Source organism: Fistularia commersonii, chromosome 10 (genome assembly GCF_037954325.1).
Source record: "Fistularia commersonii isolate RoL2024-O1a breed Wild chromosome 10, RoL_Fcom_v1.0, whole genome shotgun sequence".
In the NCBI taxonomy this organism is placed as follows: Eukaryota; Metazoa; Chordata; class Actinopteri; order Syngnathiformes; family Fistulariidae; genus Fistularia; species Fistularia commersonii.
The window spans coordinates 7870080-7892443 of record NC_141293.1 but is presented as its reverse complement, the minus strand read 5'-3'; the positions used below and the strand labels follow the sequence as shown (position 1 = coordinate 7892443).

General features: G+C 43.1%; 1 protein-coding gene and 1 long non-coding RNA gene across 2 annotated transcripts in view; both read left to right on the top strand.

Annotated features, from left to right (window-relative positions):
* The first annotated feature begins 16192 nt into the window (after positions 1-16192).
* On the top strand, positions 16193-18825 carry LOC147230242 (uncharacterized). Its single transcript, XR_015106680.1, has 4 exons — positions 16193-16504; positions 16600-16722; positions 17154-18354; positions 18452-18825. It is a non-coding gene; the product is annotated as an uncharacterized LOC147230242 (long non-coding RNA).
* Positions 18826-19969: 1144 nt separating this feature from the next.
* Positions 19970-22364, top strand: part of LOC147230240 (ATP-sensitive inward rectifier potassium channel 10-like) — an 11248-nt gene continuing 8853 nt past the window's right edge. Inside the window, exon 1 of the mRNA XM_086153508.1 lies at positions 19970-20105. The gene's annotated coding sequence lies outside the window, so the exon portion shown is untranslated. The remainder of the gene's footprint in view (positions 20106-22364) is intronic.

Below are 22364 nucleotides of genomic sequence, written 5' to 3'. Positions count from 1 at the left end.
GCCCAAATATCTATATACTATATCAATAAGGTAAGAGTCTTTATAATCGTTGCACTTTGGTGCACAGCTGTAATTAATTGGATAGGAGTCCTTATTCAGGCAGCATAAGTGTGTTATAAAGTACAAAGTTCAAGGAGTATAAAGATTAAATAAATATTAAATATTGTTCCTCACTTCACTTTTACTAATTTTTGCTACTTTGTGGTCTACAATAGTCACCTCTTCTACCCTTGCCTCTCTTTCATTTTCCACATTCATCAGTTCTTCAAAGTACTCTTTCCATCTTCCCATCACTCTTCTAGCATCTGTCAATACATTTCCCTCTCTGTCCTTAATCACCCGGACCTGTTGTACATCCTTTCCATCTTTATCTCTCTGTTTCGCCAACCTGTATAGATCATTCTCCCCCTCCTTACTATCCAACCGAGCATACAAGTCATCATAAGCCCTTTGTTTTGCCTTTGCTACCTCTATCTTTACCTTTCGCCGCACCTCCCTGAACTCCTGTCTGTTCTCTTCAGTCCTCTCAGTATCCCACTTCTTCTTCGCTAACCGCTTTCTCTGTATACACTCCTGCACTTCCTCATTCCACCACCAAGTCTCCTTATCTACTTTCCTCCCAGATGACACACCAAGTACTCTTCTACCTGTCTCCCTGATAACACTAGCTGTAGTTGTCCAATCATCTGGAAGCTCTCCCTGACCACCCAGACCCTTTCTCAACTCCTCCCTGAAAACCATGCAACACTCCTCCCTTTTCAGCTTCCACCATTTTGTCCTCTGCGCTGCCTTTGTCCTCTTCATCTTCCTTGTCACCAGAGTCATCCTACAAACCACCATCCTATGCTGTCTGGCTACACTCTCACCTACAACTACTTTGCAGTCAGTGATCTCTTTCAGGTTACCTCGTCTATACAAGATGTAGTCTACCTGCGTGCTCCTACCTCCGCTCTTATAAGTTACCCTATGTTCCTGTTTTTTCTGGAAAAAGGTGTTCACTACAGCCATTTCCATCCTTTTTGCAAAATCTACCACCATCTGTCCCTCGGCATTCCTATCCTGGATACCAAATCTGCCCATCACTTCTTCATCCCCTCTATTGCCTGCACCGACATGTCCATTGAAGTCTGCACCAATGACCACTCTCTCATTTCTGGGAATATTCTGCATCACTTCATCTAACTCATTCCAGAACTTCTCCTTCTCTTCAGATTCACATCCCACCTGCGGGGCATAGCCACTAACAACATTGAGCATCACACCTTCGATTTCCAGTTTCAGACTCATAAGTCTATCTGACATTCTTTTCACCTCTAGGACGTTCCTAACAAACTCCTCCTTCAAGATAACTCCTACTCCATTTCTCTTCTTGTCAGTACCATAATAGTACAACTTAAAGCCTGCTCCTAAGCTTCTAGCCTTACTACCTTTCCACCTGGTCTCCTGGACACACAGTATATCCACCTTCCTTCTCTGCATCATGTCCACCAACTCTCTACCTTTTCCTGTCATAGTCCCAACATTCAAAGTCCCTACTCTCAGTCCCAGGCTCTTTCCTTTCCTCCTCTCTCTCTGCTTCCGAACACGCACTCCTCCTCTTCTTCTTCTTGTTCTTGTTCTTCGACCCACAGTAGCCCAATTTCCATTAGTACCCTGTAGGTCATCAGTACCAATGGCGGTCGCTGTTAACCCGGTCCGCGACCGATCCGGTATGGTATAGTTTTGGTTGTCTCGCATATTTGGTTTTGGCAAAAGTTTTACGCCGGATGCCCTTCCTGACGCAACCCTCTGCATTTATCCGGGCTTGGGACCGGCACAGGGAGACACTGCTCCGTGCCCTCCCAAGGCAGGCTTGGAGAGGCACGGGCCAGTGCCGCCCTGAGGCTGCATTCATATTTTCATATTCTTCTATTTTTACCATTTGCCAATAGTAGTGGTGCTGTGACAATTGAATTTACCCGTCATGGGATCAATAAAGTCGATCTTATCTTATCTGATATTGCACGGGCCTGTGTCTCCCTGAGCCGGTCCCAAGCTCAGATAAAGTCAGAGGGTTGGGTCAGGAAGGGCATCTGGCATAACACTTATGCCAAAACCAAACATGCGAATTAAACCTAATAACCAGATCATACCGGCTCGGTCGAGCCCGGGTTAACAGCGCCCGCCATTGGTACCGATGACCTACAGGGAACCAATGGAAACTGGGTTACTGTAGGCAAGAGTCTGGAACTGAGAGTAGGGACTTTGCATTTTTGGGACTATGACAAGAAAAGGTAGAGGGTTGGTCGACATGATGCAGAGAAGGAAAGTGGATATACTGTGTGTCCAGAAGACTAGGTGGAAGGGTAGTAATGCTACTTAGGAGCAGGCTTCAAGTTGTACTATCATGATACTGACAAGAAGAGAAATGGAGTAGTTGTCTTGAAGGAGGAGTTTGTTAGGAATGTTCTGGAGGTGAAAAGAATGTCAAAAAGACTTATGAGTCTGAAACTAAAAATTGAAGGTGTGATGCTCAATGTTGTTAATTGCTATGCCCCTGTGGGATGTGAGTTTGAGGAGAAGGAGAGGTTCTGGAATGAGCTAGATGAAGTGATGCAGAATATCCCCAGAAATAAGAAAGTAGTAATTGCTGCAAACTTCAATGGACATGTTGGTGCAGGCAATAGAGGGGATGAAGAAGTGATGAGCAGATTGGTATACAGGATAGGAACGCTGAGGGACAGATGGTGGTAGATTTTGCAAAAAGGATGGAAATGGTTGTAGCAAACAGTCTTTTTCCAGAAAAGACAGGAACATAGGGCAACTTATATGAGCGGAGGTAGGAGCACGCAGGTAGACTACATCTTGTATAGATGAGGTAACCTGAAAGAGATCAGTGGCTGCAAAGTAGTTGTGGGAGAGAGTGTAGCCAGACAGCATAGGATGGTGGTTTGTAGGATGACTCTGGTGACAAGGAAGATCAAGAGGACAAAGGCACAGCAGAGGACAAAGGGATGGAAGCTGAAAAGGGAGGAGGGTTGTATGGTTTTCAGGGAGGAGGTGAGAAAGGCACTATGTGGTCAGGGAGAGCTTCCAGACGATTGGACAACTACAGCTAATGTTATCAAGGAGACAGGTAGGAGAGTACTTGGTGTGTCATCATGAAGGAAAGCAGATAAGGGGACTTGGTGGTGGAATGAGGAAGTGCAGGAGTATATACAGAGAAAGCGGTTAGCAAAGAAGAATTGGGATACTGAGAGGACTGAAGAGAACAGATGGAGTACAGGGAGATACAACCTAAGGTAAAGATAGAGGTAGCACAGAAAAACCAAAGGGCATACGATGACCAGTATGCTTGGTTGGATAGTAAGGAGGGGGAGAATGATCTATACAGGTGGCGAAACAGAGACAATGATGGAAAGGATGTACAACAGGTCCGGGCGATTAAGGATAGAGGGAAATGTATTGACAGATACTAGGAGAGTGACGGGAAGATGGAAAGAGTATTTTGAAGAGCTGATGAATGTGGAAAATGAAAGAGAGGCAAGGGTAGAAGAGGTGACTATTGTAGACCACAAAGTAGCACAAATTAGTAAAAGTGAAGTGAGGAAAGCATTGAAGAGGATAAAGAGTGGAAAGGCAGTTGGTCCTGAAAATATACCTATGGAGGTGTGGAAGTGTCTAGGAGAGGCAGCGGTAGATTTTCTGACTAGATTATTCAACTGGATCTTAGAGAGTGAGACGATGCCTGAAGAATGGAGACAAAGTGTGAAGGTGCCCATTTTAAGAATAAGGGGGATGTGCAGAATTGCAGCAACTGTAGAGGGATAAAGTTGATGATCCATACGATGAAGTTATGGGAAAGAGTAGTGGAAACTAGACTGCGAGCAGAAGTCAGCATTTGTGAACAGCCGTATATCTTCATGCCTAGAAAGAGTACTGCAGATGCAGTATTTGCTTTGAGAATGCTAAAGAGAAGTACAGCAAAGGCCAGAGGGATCTGCTTTGTGTTTTTGTAGACCTTGAAAAAGCATATGACAGGGTGCCAAGAGAGGAACTCTGATATTGTATGAGGAAATCTGGAGTGGCAGAGAAGTATGTTAGGCTGGTGCGGGACATGTATGCTCGGTGTGAGACAGTGGTGTGGTGTGCTGCAGGTGTAACAGAAGTTCAATGTGGAAGTGGGCCTTCATCAGGGATCAGCTCTGATCCCCTTCTTTTTAGCAGTGATGATGGACAGGCTGAGATGGGGTTAGACAGGAATCTCCATGGACCATGATGTTTGCAGATGACTTTGTGATCTGTAGTAAGAGCAGGGAAGAGGTTGAGGAGAATCTTGAGAGGTGGAGGTTTGCTCTGGAAAGGAGAGGAATGTCGCAGCAAGACAGAATATATTTGAGTGAATGAGAGGGACGCGGGTGGAAAGGTAAGGCTACAGGGAGTGGAGATCAAGAAGTTGGAGGCTATCAAGTACTTTGGGTCAACAGTCCAGAGCGATAGAGAGTGTGGAAAAGAGGTGTGCTGTAAAAACTGAAAAATCTGGAGGGGTTAGATTAATGAGGCTGATGGTGGTTAACGGCTTCACCCAGATAATGCCTTACTGAAATTATCTGTTAACCTCACATGGGAGCTTGACATTACATGATCCCAAATGTCCTTAAGAATGAGGTTTGTTGGTTGCTGCCATTGGGGCAAAGGTTTCTTGAGCGCTGCTGCTTGAGTCGCTGTTGGGTCGACCAAAAGTCATCCAATATAAATGAATTAAATCGATGTTGTAAATCTATAAAGTGACAGTAAAACACAAAATTTCGAATATCTATTTCCTGTAACATGTAAATTATGTAAATTATGTGTTTTAAGAGGTTGCCTCTTAAAAATTAGGGTTACAATACTATATCGATAAGATAAGATTCTTTATAATCGTTGGTCTACAGCTATGAATTATTGGATAGCAGTTCTTATTCAAGCAGCATAGGTGTGTTATAAAGTACAAAGTTCAAGGTGTATAAAGATTAGATAAATATTAAATATTTTGCTCAAATAATTATTTATTCATAGTTTATTAATTAATGAGTTATTGATTGACCGTCCTGGCGGCATAGGGATTTTTCATCTTTGGTCAGTGTTATTATTGTTTTTTTTAATTATTTTCTTTTCTTTTGGGCTGCTCCCCACAGAGGTCTGCCTTTCAAAACAAAGTGAAAGCCAGCTGTTAAGGTGTGTGTTTGTGTGTGTATGTGTGTGTGTGGATGCTGACACAGACCCACAACCATCCCAGAGCCCTGGATATACATGTGTCCCCAACACTCATTCACTTTGGAAAACAGGCAGCGCTTGGTGTGCGTGCTTGGCGAACCGATTCTAACTCGGTTCTCTCCAACCGAAGTCGCTTGCACAATCTTCTATTGCCGATGAACTTCATGTGTGAGTGGGCGCCAGGAATTCAGGCCACAGTGCACATTGTGCACTTTGACGGCGAAGAAAAAAGACATGGTTTTGCATGGATTCGTGAATTTGAGTGATAAGTTTTGAGCACATGTTAGTGCATAATAAAACCAAGAGGCGCTTGTATCACACAGCTGGTTTTCCCAGGAACATAACTCAATGTAGAATCAAAAACAAATTCAAAAGTGGAATGGATTAACAGAGGGAACAAAAAGCTGTCCCGAGGACAGAAGTACATTTTTAATCAAAAGGCGTCACGCATCAGAAACAGGACAAGAGCTGGGAATCTGCAAAACCTGCAAAGTGTCAGCATACGTCACATTGGCGAACAGCAACTCACCTTCTCATTCACACTGGACAATTTAGCGTCTCCTATGAAAATTCCAACATATTTTTGGACTGTGGGAGGAAACTGAAGAACCAGGAGTTCCCCTCCTGTTGGAGTAACCAGGGACCTTCTTGTTGTAACCACTGCACCACAACGCCACTTCTATGGCTAAATATTCAGCAGAAAACTATATTTATCTGTTTTATGTGATTTTAGCTTGCTATTGTCAGTAGGAACTAGAATTCGATGTGAAAACTCGAGGATACGGCCTGCTTGACTCGCCGGGAATGAATTCCGAGCTTGAGTTCTAAAGCAATGGCAAGGGGGAGCACGGGTCTGCTGAGCAACGCCATGGATAAACGGAGGACTTGGACCGATGCAAAATTTTTCCTAAAAAGAAATTCACCATCTGCACCACCTCTAAACACATCCAGGCAAAACAAGAAGTGTACATATCAGCTTTATTACAGGAAATTAAGCGCAGACCAGCTGCAGCTGCACTCCAGAAATGACTGGAAGCAGTTTGCAGCTGCAGGAAAAGCAGATCTGATCCGATGGAGGTCACGACTTGAAATTGCAAGTCCCGGTTTGTCACTCCAATGACAAACAGCATGAGCATACTTGCAATGAGCAAAATGGATGGCGCTAAACAAAATGGATTTTGGTGAAAAATGCCCACACATTGTTCTGGTTATTCCCTCACTCTCTCCTGCAGGCGATGTTTTTTTTCAAACTGAAGAGATTGTGTAATTGCTGAACCAAATGTGTTTCAGGCAGCCAGGCAAATGTGCTGGGGGAACACAGCACTGTTTATTTTGCATGACACCAGACAGCAGCCAAAATGTTGGTTCTAATAGAAGTTTGCTAACAAGAGAAGGGGAAAATCAGTATTTACATTTATTATTGATATTCTTTTGAGGCAATTTTTCCGTGTGGTTTAAACATAGAATACAGTCATTGCTCAGAATGCCCAGTTAACTTTGCATTGCTGCATCTCTCACAGTGGCGTTAAAAAAAATCATATATAGCCATGTTCAAGTGCCATTGCACTTGATAAAACTTTTTTTTTTACTTGATTTATATGTTACTTGGGGTACAGGACAAAAAGATTGACACTATAGGGTGACTGAGTGAAAGAATACAATTGTTTTTATCTTTCCCTGTTCCGTGTCTGATGGCCCATTGGTAGAAGCTTTTTTATTCCTCAATGTAATTGTGGAGGTTAAAAAAAAATCATTAAAAAAAACAAATTGAATTAAGATTAAAATTTAAAGTAATAAAATTGAATTCATATTTAACCTAAAGAATAAAATTAAAAGAGAAAACAGCTCTTTTCCGAACCGCTTAACATGCGGGCTCTTATAAATTGGTCGTGTCATAGGAAGTCTATGAAGTCCTGTAATTATATTTCTCGCCACTATGGGGCGCTGTCGCACCAGCTCCCACAGGAAATGCCGACTTCATCAATTACCGCTCGCCGGTTGCAGTTCATTGAAAATGGCGCCCTATTGTGACGCAGTACAAAAATAAACCTATCCCCCATGGTCTGCTTTACATGTACCTAAAACAAATTTTGAAAAATTATAAATTCTGAAAGACTGTTTAAGGTGTTTATTAATCAAATACTTCATTAATGTGTTAAATAAGTTGTTAAAAGCGTGCGTTTTGTGTCTGTTTTGTGTGTTAAGCTAGCAAAACGTAGCCTTCGATGCTAGCCTTCAAGTTCGCTGGATGGAAAGGTAAGATGGTGGAGGGAACAGATATGTTGTAATTGTGTCTAGCAGGACCCTGAGAAAGGAATCCAGTTTGGACCAAACTCATAAACAAATAATTCTGGCTGAGTTAATTTAAACAGACCACATACGGCAGGATCTCGCCAAGTAAGCTCTGTTTCCTCTAACGGCTTTAAATTACATGCACAAAGTTACTAGCAAAGCTACTGCTAACACTAAAGCTAAAACATTCTCTTTTTAAGACTATTGTACTTCAGAAGCTACTTCCAATGCTAATCCAAATCAACTCATAAAATCTATTAACCAAATCCATTTTAATTTCATTTGGAGGAGGAGACCATATTATCTGGAGAAATCACATATGGTGAAAGAAATTAGTGAAGGAGGGCTTAAAGTGACATTGAAGGTGAACTGGTTGAAATCCTGGATCAAGCATCATTATTATCTTTGGTACTGCATTCCTAACTCCTTATTTACCAAAGTCGGTGGTCTAAGTCTTCTGCTTATCTCTGATTTTGATATCAACAACATTCTTGTGAAATTCCATTGACGAGTATTCCTGTTCCGGAAAATGATATACAGGGCTGCCTCAGAAAATTTGAATATTGTGATAAAGTTCTTTATCCTCTGCAATGCAATTAAAAAAACAAAAAGTTCATACATTCTGGATTCATTACAAATCAACTGAAATATTGCAAGCCTTTTATTATTTTAATGTAGCTGATTATGACTTACATCTTAAGAAAACAAAAAAAAACCAAAATATCTCAAAATATTATATCATGAACAAGTAACTGTTTTTTTAATTGCATTACAGAAGATAGAGAACTTTATCACAATATTCTAATTTTCTGAGACAGTCCTGTATGTACACAACTTCTCACCACACTGTACAATAATATGGAATAATAGATATGTGCTGCATCGCAACAAATGTATTCTACAGCGAATGGTTTGAGAAAGGAATATGGTCAATAATTGACTTGATGAATGACAATGGTAGTCTTTTAGACTATGAACTATTCTGTAATAAACATAGCTTTAACCCTCCCATATTAGAGTTCATGAAGTTACGTAACGCACTACCCCCGAGAATTTGTATTCCTTACCAAAAATATTATGACGCACCAAACCATAGAACCACAATTACCAGGGAATTTCAACCCAGAAAATGCAGCAACTCTTTTTTTAGAAAGTGTTTTACAGAGAATTTCTTCCCATGATGTCAAAACAGAAATAATATTTTAAATAAATTTTATAAGAAATCGATGGCCTCACCGAGAACTATGTATCTCACTCTACCTATATTACAAAATTATGAATAACTTACCCATTTAAGGAATTATTGAGGTTGCGCTTTAATATTGAAGATAATATTAATTCATTTTGTGAAGACAACATTGAAACCACAGACCATATATTTTTCTTAGGCGAAAAAGTACAAAGCTTTTGGACTAAAACTCAAAAATGGATTAGAAACGGTTTTCCATCATCACTGATTTCTTTCTCGAGATAATATAACATTTGGTTCACTTTTAGGAAAAAAATGAGATGAACTCTGTGTCAATGTTATTTTAGGTCAGGCCAAGTTCTTCATACACAAAAACAGAATGCAAAAATGTTCCCCCAATTTTACCTTCTTTAAAAAGGATTTTGAATGATATAAAAACTCTAAAACTTAAAGAAGAACCCAAGAACCAAAAAAATATACCGTTTAATGACTGATATTAATTTAGATCCATTGCGCTAAATACATATTGTATTCCCCTTGCCATTTTTTTTTTCCTTATTTCTAAAATTAAACATTTCTCAGAGTTTACTCTCACGGCTAACTGATTGTGTAAATAATGAGTTTTAATGAGATTTATGTTTCTTCATGCCTGTTAATGTCATTGATGTCTGATTGAATTTAGCCATGTTTGTTTGTTTATGTTTTGTCTGTTTATAACTTATGTTCAATTTAAAAAAAAGCTTGCTGGATGTCAATCATATTTTACACGTCATTCATTATTTCCTGCATCTTTTACCCAAGTTACCTCAAGTTTTATTGATTTTTAAATGATTTTCCCCACTGTGACATGAATCTTGTGGTGTTGTCTCACTGTAGTCTCTGTAATGTAGTGTTGTCTCCTGGTCTTGTTTTTGTATAAAGACATTTAAATTGACCGTATTAACATATTTTATACATTTTAGTTCAGATTTAATAGATTTCCTGTGTTGAATCTAGTCGATTAGTCAGATCATGTTCTAAGATCCTGGATGATGCAAGCTTAAACAGCCGTTTACAATTATGATTTGTATATTGTAGCATGTGGCGGGGACTGGCCAGCGGAACTCCAGAATCCTTTGCGAGTGACGATGATGATGGTGAGTGTCAGGAGCTTCTCTTGGTTCTATGTTAGTGAACTCCACGATTGAATGACCGTACAATGTTGTGTTCGATGTGTGACACAAACCTACACTGTTGGTTATCATAACGGGGGGAGTGCACCCTGAGGCTAACTGTTAGTGCTGAGAGAGAGACCCCCTGGGTTTCAACTCTTCATTAAATCAAATTTATTTTCTAATAAGCATTATCTTGAGAGTAGTTTATCCTTGACACTGACTGTTGTTTTGCTGTGCACCTGCTCGCCCCGATATTTGTGACAGGAACTTTTCATGTGGCCATGACACAATATTTATATTTTTTGAGAGTCCTTTTGTTTATTTTGATCACATATGTCAGTACTTGGCAGTTCTATTGAATATGGAGAATATTAACTCTCTGTATTCTCTGGAGCAGACCTAGTCACTGTACGTCCCATCGGCCACATACGGTCTGTTGGGCATCCCTGTCTGTTGGGCATCCCTGTCCGGTCTGCGTTCCGCCAGTTATGTATAAACAAGTATTTTGGTGTGGATGCAACGCAACATTCTTTTATTTTGACATTGACGCATTGTTTATGAGTGCACGCATGTTGATGCTACTGTCTGCACAGTCACAGATTATGCTAGCAGCCTAATATCTCTGATCCCCCAAAATCTCGACTCATGGTAAAAAAGGAAAAGTTGATTCTGAATGCCACGTTTTCAAAAAGCTCGGACAGTGAAATATTCGTTTACTGAAGTCAAAGGTAAAGCTGTGAGTTTTGTTTGTTTTGCACAAGCGGCTGTGTAAAAGGATAACACTCTCCATCGTCACTATGTGACTAAACATGAGGAGAAATACAAGAACTTTTCAGATAAATAACACGCAACAGAGTCTTCTGTATTGCTAGCCAAGTCGCAAATCCAACAGACACTTTTGGCAAAACGCTTGGCATCCAAAGGTGCAGCAGTCAAGACAAGTTTTGTCATATGTCACAAGATCGCCAAAAAGAACACAAGATTTTCCGATGGGGAGTTTATTAAGGATTGTTTGGTGGACTTGTCTGCGCTAATGTCCTGGAAAAAAAAGGAGCCTGAGAATGTCTCCCTCACCCGCCGCACCGTAACAAGAAGGATTGAGGACATAGCGAAATACCTGGAGCTAACACTGAAGGACAGCGTGAATGAATTTGAGTACTTTTCCCTGGCGTTGGATGAGAGCTGTCATTTATGGGACTCTGGCCAGCCGCTCGTCTTCGTGCGCGGGATCAACCTCAAAATCACGGAGGAGCTGGCAGGCCTGCGGTCAATGAAAGGGACAACAACGGGGAGTGATTTCTGAATAGAGGTAAATGCATCTGTCGAAAACCTGGGACTGAAATGGGACAAACTGGTGGCCGTGACAACAGATGGCTGTCCAAATCTCACAGGAAAAAAACTTGGTCTCTTAAAGAGAATACAAGACAAGGTTGTAACTGAACCAGCTAACTTTAACAGAGAACTTTCCACAAATGAGGAGACATGCTCAAAAGTTCCCTTTAATGCACTTGTTGAGGCCCAAGACAAATTAGACTTTTCTCCCTAAACAATTTAGCTGAACTATAAACATGATTAAAATCATTTAGTGCTACTGTTTAAAGTTGATCAGTTGTTCATCTTTCAGATAAGACTTTATTTATCTCATAATTGAGAAATAATCTTTTTCCATAATACACACCATTTAAGTTGTGAAAAAATTAAAAAGTTAAGAATAGAATTAAAATGTGATGTTATGATTGTGTTTGTTTTATTTAAACTATTACTTGCAAAGGATTATTCATAATTCCCCCTTCAAACTAAATGACAAATTATACATTTTTATAAATAGTTACATAATATTCTTATATCTTATTACCAAAATAATCTGATGTAAGCGGTGCACAAAAAAAAGATGAAATGAGAAAATGTATTTTGAGCAGAAGTATTAAATTATTAGTCATTGTTGATTTGGCCCGCCAACACATTTCAGTTTTTTATGTGGCCCCCAGTAAAAATGAATTGCCCACCCCTGCACTGGAGCCAACTCCAGCTGTCATTTGGCAAGAGTCGGCGCTCACCCTGGTTCGACCACATATAGAGAATATTCAATGTGAAGACATCATCAATATGGCATTTTAGTCGTCCTCCAATGTAAAGAATGATACATTTCTTGCAGATCCACGGCTACTTAGGGAGCTGGCTTGCATCGTTGCGTACTTTGAAACCGGCGTGCAGCCTGCATACTCGGCGTCCGACCAGTAACTGTGAGGTATGACAGGAAACTGGTAACCAGAAGGAAACCCGCAGAAGCGGGTAGAGAAAAATTCTTAAACTTCAATTCTAACAAACCTTGCCCTTCTTGCTTTTTTTCCCCAACAAAAGATGGCCATTCTCTTTTCGACAGAAAGGCCATCTTATATACAGAGAAAAGATTCATAATTAGAGCTCAAAGTGCCATTTTTATAGAGCGGCAAGCCTGTTACCTCACCAAGTTATCGCCCTGGTTATCCACCAGTTTGATCCCACCTGATCCACGACAAGACCCACCGCTTTGACTGCTTCGTAATTCAGCGAGCCGGCGGAATTAAGATGCAGTGGGGTCTCCTCTCCTGGGGGCGGTGCTGAACCAAACAGGAAAAAACAATAAAGTCGGCAGCTCCATTAAAGCTTGCATTTCCTTCTCGGTCCCTCCTACACGGGACTTTGGAAAATTGGCAGGATGGTGCCAGGTATGATGCTCGCCAGCAAGACTGTACGTGAAAGTGAAAGGTTGAAATTACTTTTGGACTTCAGCACGTGCAAAGGGTAGGAGTCCTATCATCTGTTCAGCCATGGTCACGGGGAAAAAAAGACTTGAATCCCAAATGTTTATGTGATAACCTGAAGCAGAAGCTCAAACTCTACCTGGCGGAGTGATCGTGGCGCTCATAAAGAGGAGTAATCATCCCGTACACCCTCCTGGCACGGGGGTCAGTGAACTGGACCTGCCTGCCCCATTATCCCCGATCTGATTGGCCACTTCAACGAGAGTCCTGCTCTAAACCGCCGCATGGAACATGAAGAACAGATTCAAACGCTGGAACTCTCTTTGTCTGGCGGAAACAACATAAGAACGTCAGCACGGCTTGTTCTGAAAACCGGTATCCGGGAACTTTGTTCACTGCCCATCTGCAGAATATCAGCACCTTGGCCACTGCTGAGTGCAGGAATTGGACTCCGCCTTTTCATATTCCCGCTGGAAAAAGGACTCCTCATTCTAGGAAGAAAAAAAGGAAACGGCCGGCCGGTGGCTTAAATTCAAGATGTCCCCGCAGATTTAACCATGTGTCGTTTGTTTGCTTTTGCTGCAACAGTCAACAGGCAGGAAAAGGGGTCAAGAGCCTTGAAGCGAAACTGATGGAATGAAACTGAGTGGATGTTCAAGTGCCATTCACCCCGAACTCTTTGACCTGTCCATCAAAAGGCCCAACATGGAGACAATATGGTTTTAAAAGACTCGCTGAGGCCAAAGGGAGATCAACGGTCCCGTCTTTTTCCTGTCTCATCAATATTGGCAGTGCGATAGTGGACCCACCCTCACCTGTTGCAGCCCCAATGATGTCGCCCCAACGAGCCCCGCCTGGTACCCCTTTGTTGTCACTGGGTTTTTGTTCTTAACAACGCCGATATTATGGGATGTGCCCGTACGCCCTATGTTGCCGAAGTCAAAATCTCAAGGAGCAGGAGCGCTATTTATCAGCTGACTCTGGATCAGGATCAGACTCACAATCGTAGTTGTTGTGCTGTTCTCAGATTATAGCTCCAAATCTTGGTGCCCCCTTAAACTCACATTTTATGATTTCTGACCCCATTTTCTTCGCTTTTTTTTCTCGCCGTCCCTTCAACTTCTGTTACAAAACAATGATTTTCCTGAGCATTTCTAGTTTTTTAACATATCAAACAATCAAAAAAAAAAAAAAAAAGAATCTGCAAAAACATGCAGCGTTCAGTTAAACCCGTCCCCATCACCAGAGGAAGATGAGAGGAAGCCTTTGTTCAGATTGCACTCTTGCCTCCCCCAGCCCATTGTTTTATATGGAAGGAAGATGTCCATCAGAGGATCCTTGTTCCAGGCCTGCTGCAGACGCAAAGGCTCCTCTAATAGGGCCTTCACAAAAGTCCAGAGTTTTATATTGAAATGCAAGACATCTGATGCGTTAAAGACTTGTTGAAAGATCTTGTCCAGCTGCAGCGTTTAAACACTCGGTATTTTGAGGCGAGGCGGACAAGGCTGTTCGTTGCAAGCGGTAGAAAAACAACGAGAGGAGTGATGGGATCTCACAAAAAATTGGCCAAAGCGTTGGTTTGTTTCTTATCATTCCAAGCAGACTTATGAATGAATAATCAAAACTAAAAGTCCCCCCCCCCCCCAGTTAAGCACACGCCTCTTTTAGCTTTGTATCATTGTTAACATTTTGGACAGGCCTGTGGCAGGAGAAGCGAGCCAATGGAATGATCCTGAGGGGGAGATGTTAAAATGTCCAATTTGCACATGTTATTATCATTAGCTTTTAATTGTCTCTGCCGTGCGAAAACTGCATTTTTAAGATGTTTTCCAACCCCAACAAAGATCCAAGGTTGACTCTCAAGCTTCTTCTCCACAAAACATTTATTTACCTCCCCACCTACCGACGTACACGCCACTCGAATGCCAGCTGTTTTTTCACCAGCTGTCCCCTGGGGGTCATGTGCATATCTGAAACAAGTTTCAGCAGTGATCCATGAAATCCTTATGCAAATGTTTAACACACATAAGGTTTTGTAGTATATTTAAACAGGCAAGCCGAACGGGTTCCAGGTAATGTAAGTTAAACTCGCCCCATAGCACTTCTGTTTCAAAGCTAAGAAGGTCCCTGGTTCAATTCTTAAGGGCGAAGCTTTCTGTATGTTCTCCCCGTGTCTGCATAGGATTCCTCCGACAGTCCAAAAACACGCCGGGGGTTCACAGACAGCTGGATGAGAGAGTGAATGGTACTATGTCTTGATATCCTCAACCTCTTCAAATACTTGCCGTTCGACCAAAAAAAAAAAAAAAAAGAAGGCTAAATCAGCTCCTTATACAACATATGGCTCTGGTTTTTGTGTTTTCTGAATGAAAATTTATGACTCCGCCAATTTTTTTTTTTAGTTTTTGGGAAATGCCCGAAGTGCCGGATAAGTGGCGTAGATAATGAACGGATGAATAAAAATAAGTTCTGTTGCATTCTTTTTTTTCTAGCTGAATTCAGTGTGAATATATAACCTGCTGGTTGTGAGCTATGTTAAGTCCGCGGTTCTTCATGCTGGTTACAGCTACGGTTCTTTCTGGGATGTCGCTGTCAGATGCAGTGTTGGTGACGCTCCACGCCCACCAGAGACACGCAACCCGCTCATTAAAAGTCACCTGACGTGCGGCGCTCCTCGTGAAAATTCTGGAGCGACCGCAGGGTCGACTTCTGCGCTACCTGACAGGTTATAGCCCCCCTTCCACCGCCCAGAGCCCTGAGGCCTGTTCTCCGATCCCCTGCGACGTGCACGGGGCAAAGCCGCAGAGTAAAAGATGCAGTTTTAATAATGGCGTGGGTCCTGTGCACTTCAGCAAAGCTTGATTGGAAAAATGGGTATTATTAAATCAGGCTGTTTTTTTTTATCATGTGCAAAGATTTTCAACTAAAGCCGTTTGTGTTTATGTGTGAGTGTGCTGGTGCCAATTTCTGGATTTGGGGGAGATGTGTGTGTGTGTGTGTGTGTGTGTGTCTGTGTCCTGTTTGCGGTAAAGAGCTTTCAGTGTTGTGATCTACTCTTACGTAAGTGCTGATTTATATTCAGCCCGGTGCTGGGCTTTTATACTGGAGCACCAACCGAAATCTCCCCATCTCAAATTGTATAGGCCGCTGGGGGGGATTGTATTTATTTATTGTTTTTCTTGCCCCATCAAAACCTGCACATGCAACTTTCAGTTTTCTCACGTCACCTCAATTTTATCATGTTTCTTGTGGTTTAGATAAATGAATGGCTCTGTGTTGCAACCTCGTGATGACATGTGTAAGGAGATAATTCTTTTTCAAATGCTTGTGGTTTGCTCTTGTTGACTGTCGGTTGTAGTACTGACAAAAAAAACTTGGGGATTTTCAAAAAAAGACTGTGTGTGTGTGGGGGGGGGGGGGGGGGGGGGGTGCAATTATCCGTCAACTGTGGAATGTGAACTTAAACGGCTGCCTTTGGTTGAAAAAAAGAGTGTCTCTTCTGGAAAATGAGCCCAGGCAGACTGTGTATTTTGGCCTCGGTGCGTCCCGTGTCCTCAGACGTGGGGTCATCCTGAATCAGAGGAGGAGGAAGAGTCATTTAGATGGATTCAAAGCTCAAGGTTACATCATTGTTGCTCATTGCGTTTGTTTTTGAGAAAGTCTAGGAATCTTTTTTTTTTTTTTTTTTGCTTCTACTTCCTCACTCCTCTTCACATTGCTTAGACAGTGTTATGTAAACAAATGTTTTTGTCTGGGCAGGTCACTATAAAATCTCTCTTTAACAGCTCTGACTCTTTGAGGAGACATTTTTGTTTTCATCACTGCAAATCAGACATTATCAGCTGAGCGTCTTAACATGTAGTTCAGCACTCCTGAAATCACCAACACTGGTAAGTCAATAACAATGCAGAGCAAGTCAAGGCTGGCAAAGTCAAATATGCCGCCTCCGTGTGTGTTTAACCGAGATCTAATGACGCCGTCGTAGATTTTCTGGACTTGTGCTGACCTCTCTGGCAGGAAGTACGGCACACGGTCCGTGTCCTCAGGTCACCAGAGGGAGGAGCCACAGCGCTGCTCTCCAGGAGTCGCTTGGAAACCAATGGGAGAGGTGACACACGCATGCATATCCTCCGTCTTTTAGTCAAAATAGTAATGAATGACAATGAAAATGACAATTAATCAATTTCTTGTCATGGCTCAAGAATGTTAAATTTGCTGCGTCTGTTTAACACACTCATTAAAATACCTTGCTCCTATACTGAATCAAATTTCCCCATTGAAAGTGAATTAAAACACTATTAATCTGTTCCAGACCCATTTTTTCATTGTTAATTTGTTCTTAAATTAGAAAAATGTTTATAAAGAAAAAATATTCGACAAAAATGATAATACGTAATAAAAGAGAATACAAAGAAATAAAGTGGTTTCATAAAATGTATTTACCTTGAGGGGTTGGATGAAGAAGCCGGCGGCTGTAGAGGAGATGGACGGAAAAGGTTGTGGGAGTTTTTCATTTGGTGCTCTATCGCTTCTCTACAGGAAGGGACAGGGCAGAATGATCTTCCTGAGGAGACTAAGACCGACTAGCAGTTTAGGGTAGCCGGCGTACTCTTCATAGGTATAGTGTGCTGGTGGGGTGTTGCCAGGACCGGTGAGGTCAATAGGCTCAATCAGATAGTGAGGAAAGCCCGCCTGGTGGTGAGACTGAACCTGGACCATCTTCAATCGGTGGCAGCGGGGAGGGTGAAGGACAAACCAGGAGCTATCCTGGACAATCCTTCCCGTCCCCTGCACGACGAGCCATGGCTGATGTGCAGCTCCTTCGGCCGGCGGTTCGTCCCACCCCGGTGCAGAACCGAATGCCTCAGACGCTCCTTTGTGCCCGCAGCCATCAGACTGTACAACCGCAGTCTGGACGGCACACAACCCTGACCGGCCTGAGTGCACCTGTGCTGCTGCCACAATTCCACAATCTCTCTACCCTACGCTGTTCACGTGCTGTCTTTCTTATCCTTGTTTGTTCTAGTCCACACACTTCCTGCCTACTTTTGTGTATTTTATTTGTTGCTATGTGCTGCTTCCACAATCTTCACTACCTCACCCATTCACATGTCATGCACTAACTCTGCTGTCTTTTAACTCCTGCCTGTTTTTGTGTACTTATTTTACTCTTCACTCTATTTATATTATAATTTAGTTTTGGTTGTCTATTTTTCACCCTTAATGTTCCATTGTGATGTCCCTTCTTACCCCTGATGTTGTTGCTATTGTTCTACTTGCTGTCTATTTATTTGTGGATGTCTTTACTATCTTCTGTCTTCTGACTCTTTTTCTGTTTATATTCATTTTTATTTTTGACAGAACTCTCACTGAATTTCCCTTATGGGGATCAATAAAGTTGATCTTATCTTACCTTATCTCACAGGCTTTGCATTTAATGCTACAATGGTTTGCTAAATGATGCAACACTTTATGTCTAAACTTCATTTAGCGACAGCGTGAACGCTGCTCCTCTTTTTAAAACCGTCAAACTGTCCCAGACCGGCTTGGAATGCCTCTTCCGACGCCTCGCTGCTGTCATTCCCGCAGTCCCTTGCACCAAATCCCCGAAAATATTTCCTACCTTCTCACAGATGATGCTCCCCGTCACCGTATCTCGCCAAGAACAACAACTTCTCCATCTCTTCATGGACGAGTCCACAACACGCACACCTCGGAAACCTCAAAAGCTGATGCATTCGTAAGCCAATGTCTCTCCAACCGTCCTTGTCACCCTTTGCAATTTTTTGAGTTTTACTTTCCTTATCAACTTTATTAATTTACCCGTCCTCTGCAAGTAACCCATTATGGATGAACCATGAGCAGCAGGCTGCCGTGCTCCAGCGCCAGCGGAGCAGTCAGGGGTTCAGCATCTTGCTCATCAACACTTCGACCAATAGGAGGTGTCGGGAATCGAACCGGGAATGTCCGGTTCCAAAGATGATGGCTCCACGCCGCTAAGTGTCAGGTAATGGTCGATGCACCGCAATGTCAGTTTGAGGTCCAACAAAAACGAGGATGACCTTTTAAACAAGGTCTCTCTTCTCTAGTAGTGTAGATCTGTTGTGTTGGACTAGGTGTTGATATCCCTCGATAAAAGCATACTTAAGGCACCAATGAGACTGTGGGGTTCAACTGAGCGATGGCTTCCTTCGGGTTGTCAAGCGGGTGCTCTCCTTAATGGATGTTTGGATGATTGGCCCACGACACCTCCAGAGGGTTCAGCAGTGAATCCCAGCGTCCCAGGTTCACTCCCTAGATGCCATCAGCTCACTTGAAGGCCCAAGTTGGATCCTTTCTCTTCATCCACAACCACTGGCTCCCATTCTCAGCAGCCCTGGAGAGGTCCTTGACCGCCTGTCTGTGGACGTTTCCTTGTACTCCCATCTTCCTGTATAGCCTGGATGTTGACGTGGCTATGAAACCTCTGCAGGCTACTTTGTAGCTGAGCATCTACGACGAGTTCAGCATATCTCAGCTTCTTCCGTTCATAGGCTTCCTCCACTGCAACCTCCCAGGGCACCGTGAGCTCCATGATGTAGACGAGCCTGAGTGACGATGACCATAGAACGAGTTCTGGCCGCATGTAATTCAATTCAAAGTACGGAATAACGTGTGTGTGTATACAGTTAAAGTTGTTGATTTATTCCAGGACTGGTCACCAGTGATAGGGAACCGAAAGAAAAAAAAAAAAAACTCAACAAAATCCCATGTGAAAGGGAACCTGTTTTGTAGATTCGGCAAAAACATCCGACACACACACGCACACACACACACACACACACACACACACACACACACACACACACACACACAATGATTAATTGCGATAGCAGGGGTGGATTTGGGTCACGTAGAGGATGTGGCCAGGGGTTCATCTGAGTTCTCAGCTCTGAGGGACCTCCTCATCACCTGTTATCTGCTGCCACCTGCTGTCCTTTTGTTTCGTTTCCTTCTAACAGTGTATTTATGTGTGCTTCTGATTGCGCCCTGATTTGTGCATGTAAATGTGCTCTAAATAGACCTCCAGCAGAGGAAGAGGGAGGTTGTTTTTGATCTTTCTTGCGATGCATACTGGTCTTGGCCGTCCCGTTTATTGTATAGGTGAAGTCACAGGTTCTCTCTGAAAGCCCTTCCGCGGCATCAGACTATCTCGGTCAATCTGTTGGATCCCCCGATGTCCCAACTGAGAACTTCTGAAGGCAACCCGTGGGTCAGCCAGAGGAACGCCACATAAAAAAAGGATTAGTCTCAACTCTTCCTAACTTGCTCTTTGTTTTTGTCACTTCTCCATTTTTTGTTTCAGTTCTCCCAGAGTCCAGGGTGTGAGCTGGTGATGACTTACCCATGATCCCTCGGGTGTAATACATGAGCCAGGAGCTCCGGAGACAGAAGGGATCGTGGTTCTCACACTGCGGGGGAGGATGATGGCGTGGTCCACGCCGATGCCAGGTACGTAGACGTACGCCAATAAGCACTGGTTATTGATGAATCTACAGATCCTAACATTTCTATTAGCCAGAGCTCTGACATTAACTGAGTTGAATTTGACTCAATCCCAATGGAAGAGAAAGAGCGTCGAAGACCTGAGCTGCGGGTTAATTGTTAAAACAATCGTGTCCGTGATTGGTATGAAATCGCAGCCGGCGCCTCAACTCCCTGCGACCCTCTGTAGGGTGTTTTCAGCAAGACAACACAAACACAGGAAGGAAGTAAAACAGCCAGCAGAACAGCAAATAAAGGATAAAATGGAAATAAAAGAGACAGGGAGAGGACGATGAATGGAGCGGGGGTAGGTTCCACCAGCTACGCCAGGAGCCCCGACTGACCCCGAGCGCACACACAGGAAACTCTAATTCCTTCTCAGGCCTTCGCTGCTGCTGCTGGTGATAAATCGTTCATGAAGTGATGTGCTCAGGCTAGAGGCTTTTGGGGAAGGGGAGGGCGGGTTGTGATTTCCTCTTCACATACTGAGCATTATGATAGAAACCCAACCACCATCTATGTCACAGAGAGAAATGCAACCTTGTCGCGGAAAACTAATGTACTCGTGTTAATGCACATGAACTCATAGTTTCCACCTGGAGTGTGTGAGACTGAGAGTGAAAACTGGAAATGTTATGTCCGCTAACTCAATTCTGCCTCATTCCACACTTAACATACGCACAGCTTTCTGTTCCGTTTCTCTGAAATCATGCTGCCGGATTATGTTATGATGTTTGAGGACGTGAATGGACATATATCTATGTATTACCACAGACTGACAGCAAAACAACTCAAATGGGGAATATGATGTGAGATCATGCGGATCGCACTAGTAGAGGAGGTAGATAGGTCGGACACTTACGCGTTGCCATATCGTCTCCCAGGGTGATCGGGTGAAACCAGGAGTGAGGGACCAAATATCTCTGTCTTCTGGTGTCTGAACCTGCATTCGTCTCTGTAAAGGGTTAAGAGCAGGGCAGATAGTAGCAGATAGTTTTGCAGCCTTGTGTTGAGGGGGGGTGGTGAGCTTGTGGTGAGCTTCAAAGAAGTCCTCTGCAACCCGTTGGTGTCAAAGCTGATGTTCCATCCATTACATGTTCCACGCGTTGGTGGTCGAGATGTTAACAAGTGATCAGCGTCACCACCCGTCAAGTGGTTGAAGGCTGAGTAGAAATGAGCGTACAGGAACCAGACTGCACTGTGGAGGGTTTCCGCAGAGATACTGTGTTATTGCATAAATAGTCCTTCAGTGACTTTGTCACCGCGTGCGTTAGCATGACCCCGATTCTAGTAACGCAACCGCATCATTTTATCATGAAGTCAAGGCTTCACATTTCTTCATGCTGGGCGGCTGTGCCGGCGTCCAGTCGGTACGCTGGTGGTTCATTCCACAGTTCCATCCACGGCATGCAGGCGGCCTCTCCTATCTGCACACCAAAGGGTCCTTGAGCAAGACCATCAACCCCAATCTGCTTTCAATGGGCTGGTTAGCGCCTTGCTTAGTGGCTCTGCCACTACGGCTGTGTGAATGGACGAACGTAGAATCCAGTGCAAAGCACAAGATAAGTGGACACCATTTAACATACAAAGATTATCAAGAGCGTTGTTCATTCATGTCCGTTGGTGGAAACATCAATCTGGATTCCCTGTTACCAGTGGCGCAAGGAGCAGATGGAAAGAGTTGAGTAAGGTAACAATGACATTGACATATAAGGCATTCCCACCCTTATGACATTAAGACGTGGTGTCGATAGTGAGCAGGAAATACGGGAAAAACGGACTGTAGTGAAAATTAGATCTAGAAAATAAAATCATAAAAGGAGAAAGAAAGCGCTTTCCTCTGGTTTGAAATCCAGGCCTCGACCAGGCAAACGGCCTCTGCGGGCCTCGCCATGTTGGTGGTCAATCATGAGCCTGATAAAATGCTAAATCTAGTATCCAGTGAAATAAATCTCTCCAGATATGGCGATGTGGAGGTTCTTCTTGGGACGGGGGGGGATGGAAAGTATCGGGAGTGAGTCCACGGAGTTGTTTGGAGGTGGGGTGGTGAAGATGTGGGTTGAAGGATGGAAGACCAGAGAGAAGGTTTGGGGATGGTCGAAAGAGCACAGAAAATAAGTCGGTGTGAGAGAATAGGGTCAGATGGAGGAAGATGATTGGCTGAAAGGAACGGCCGAAAGTAGTAGTAGTAGAAGTGAATTAAGTCTCTCCGCATATTTATGGCCT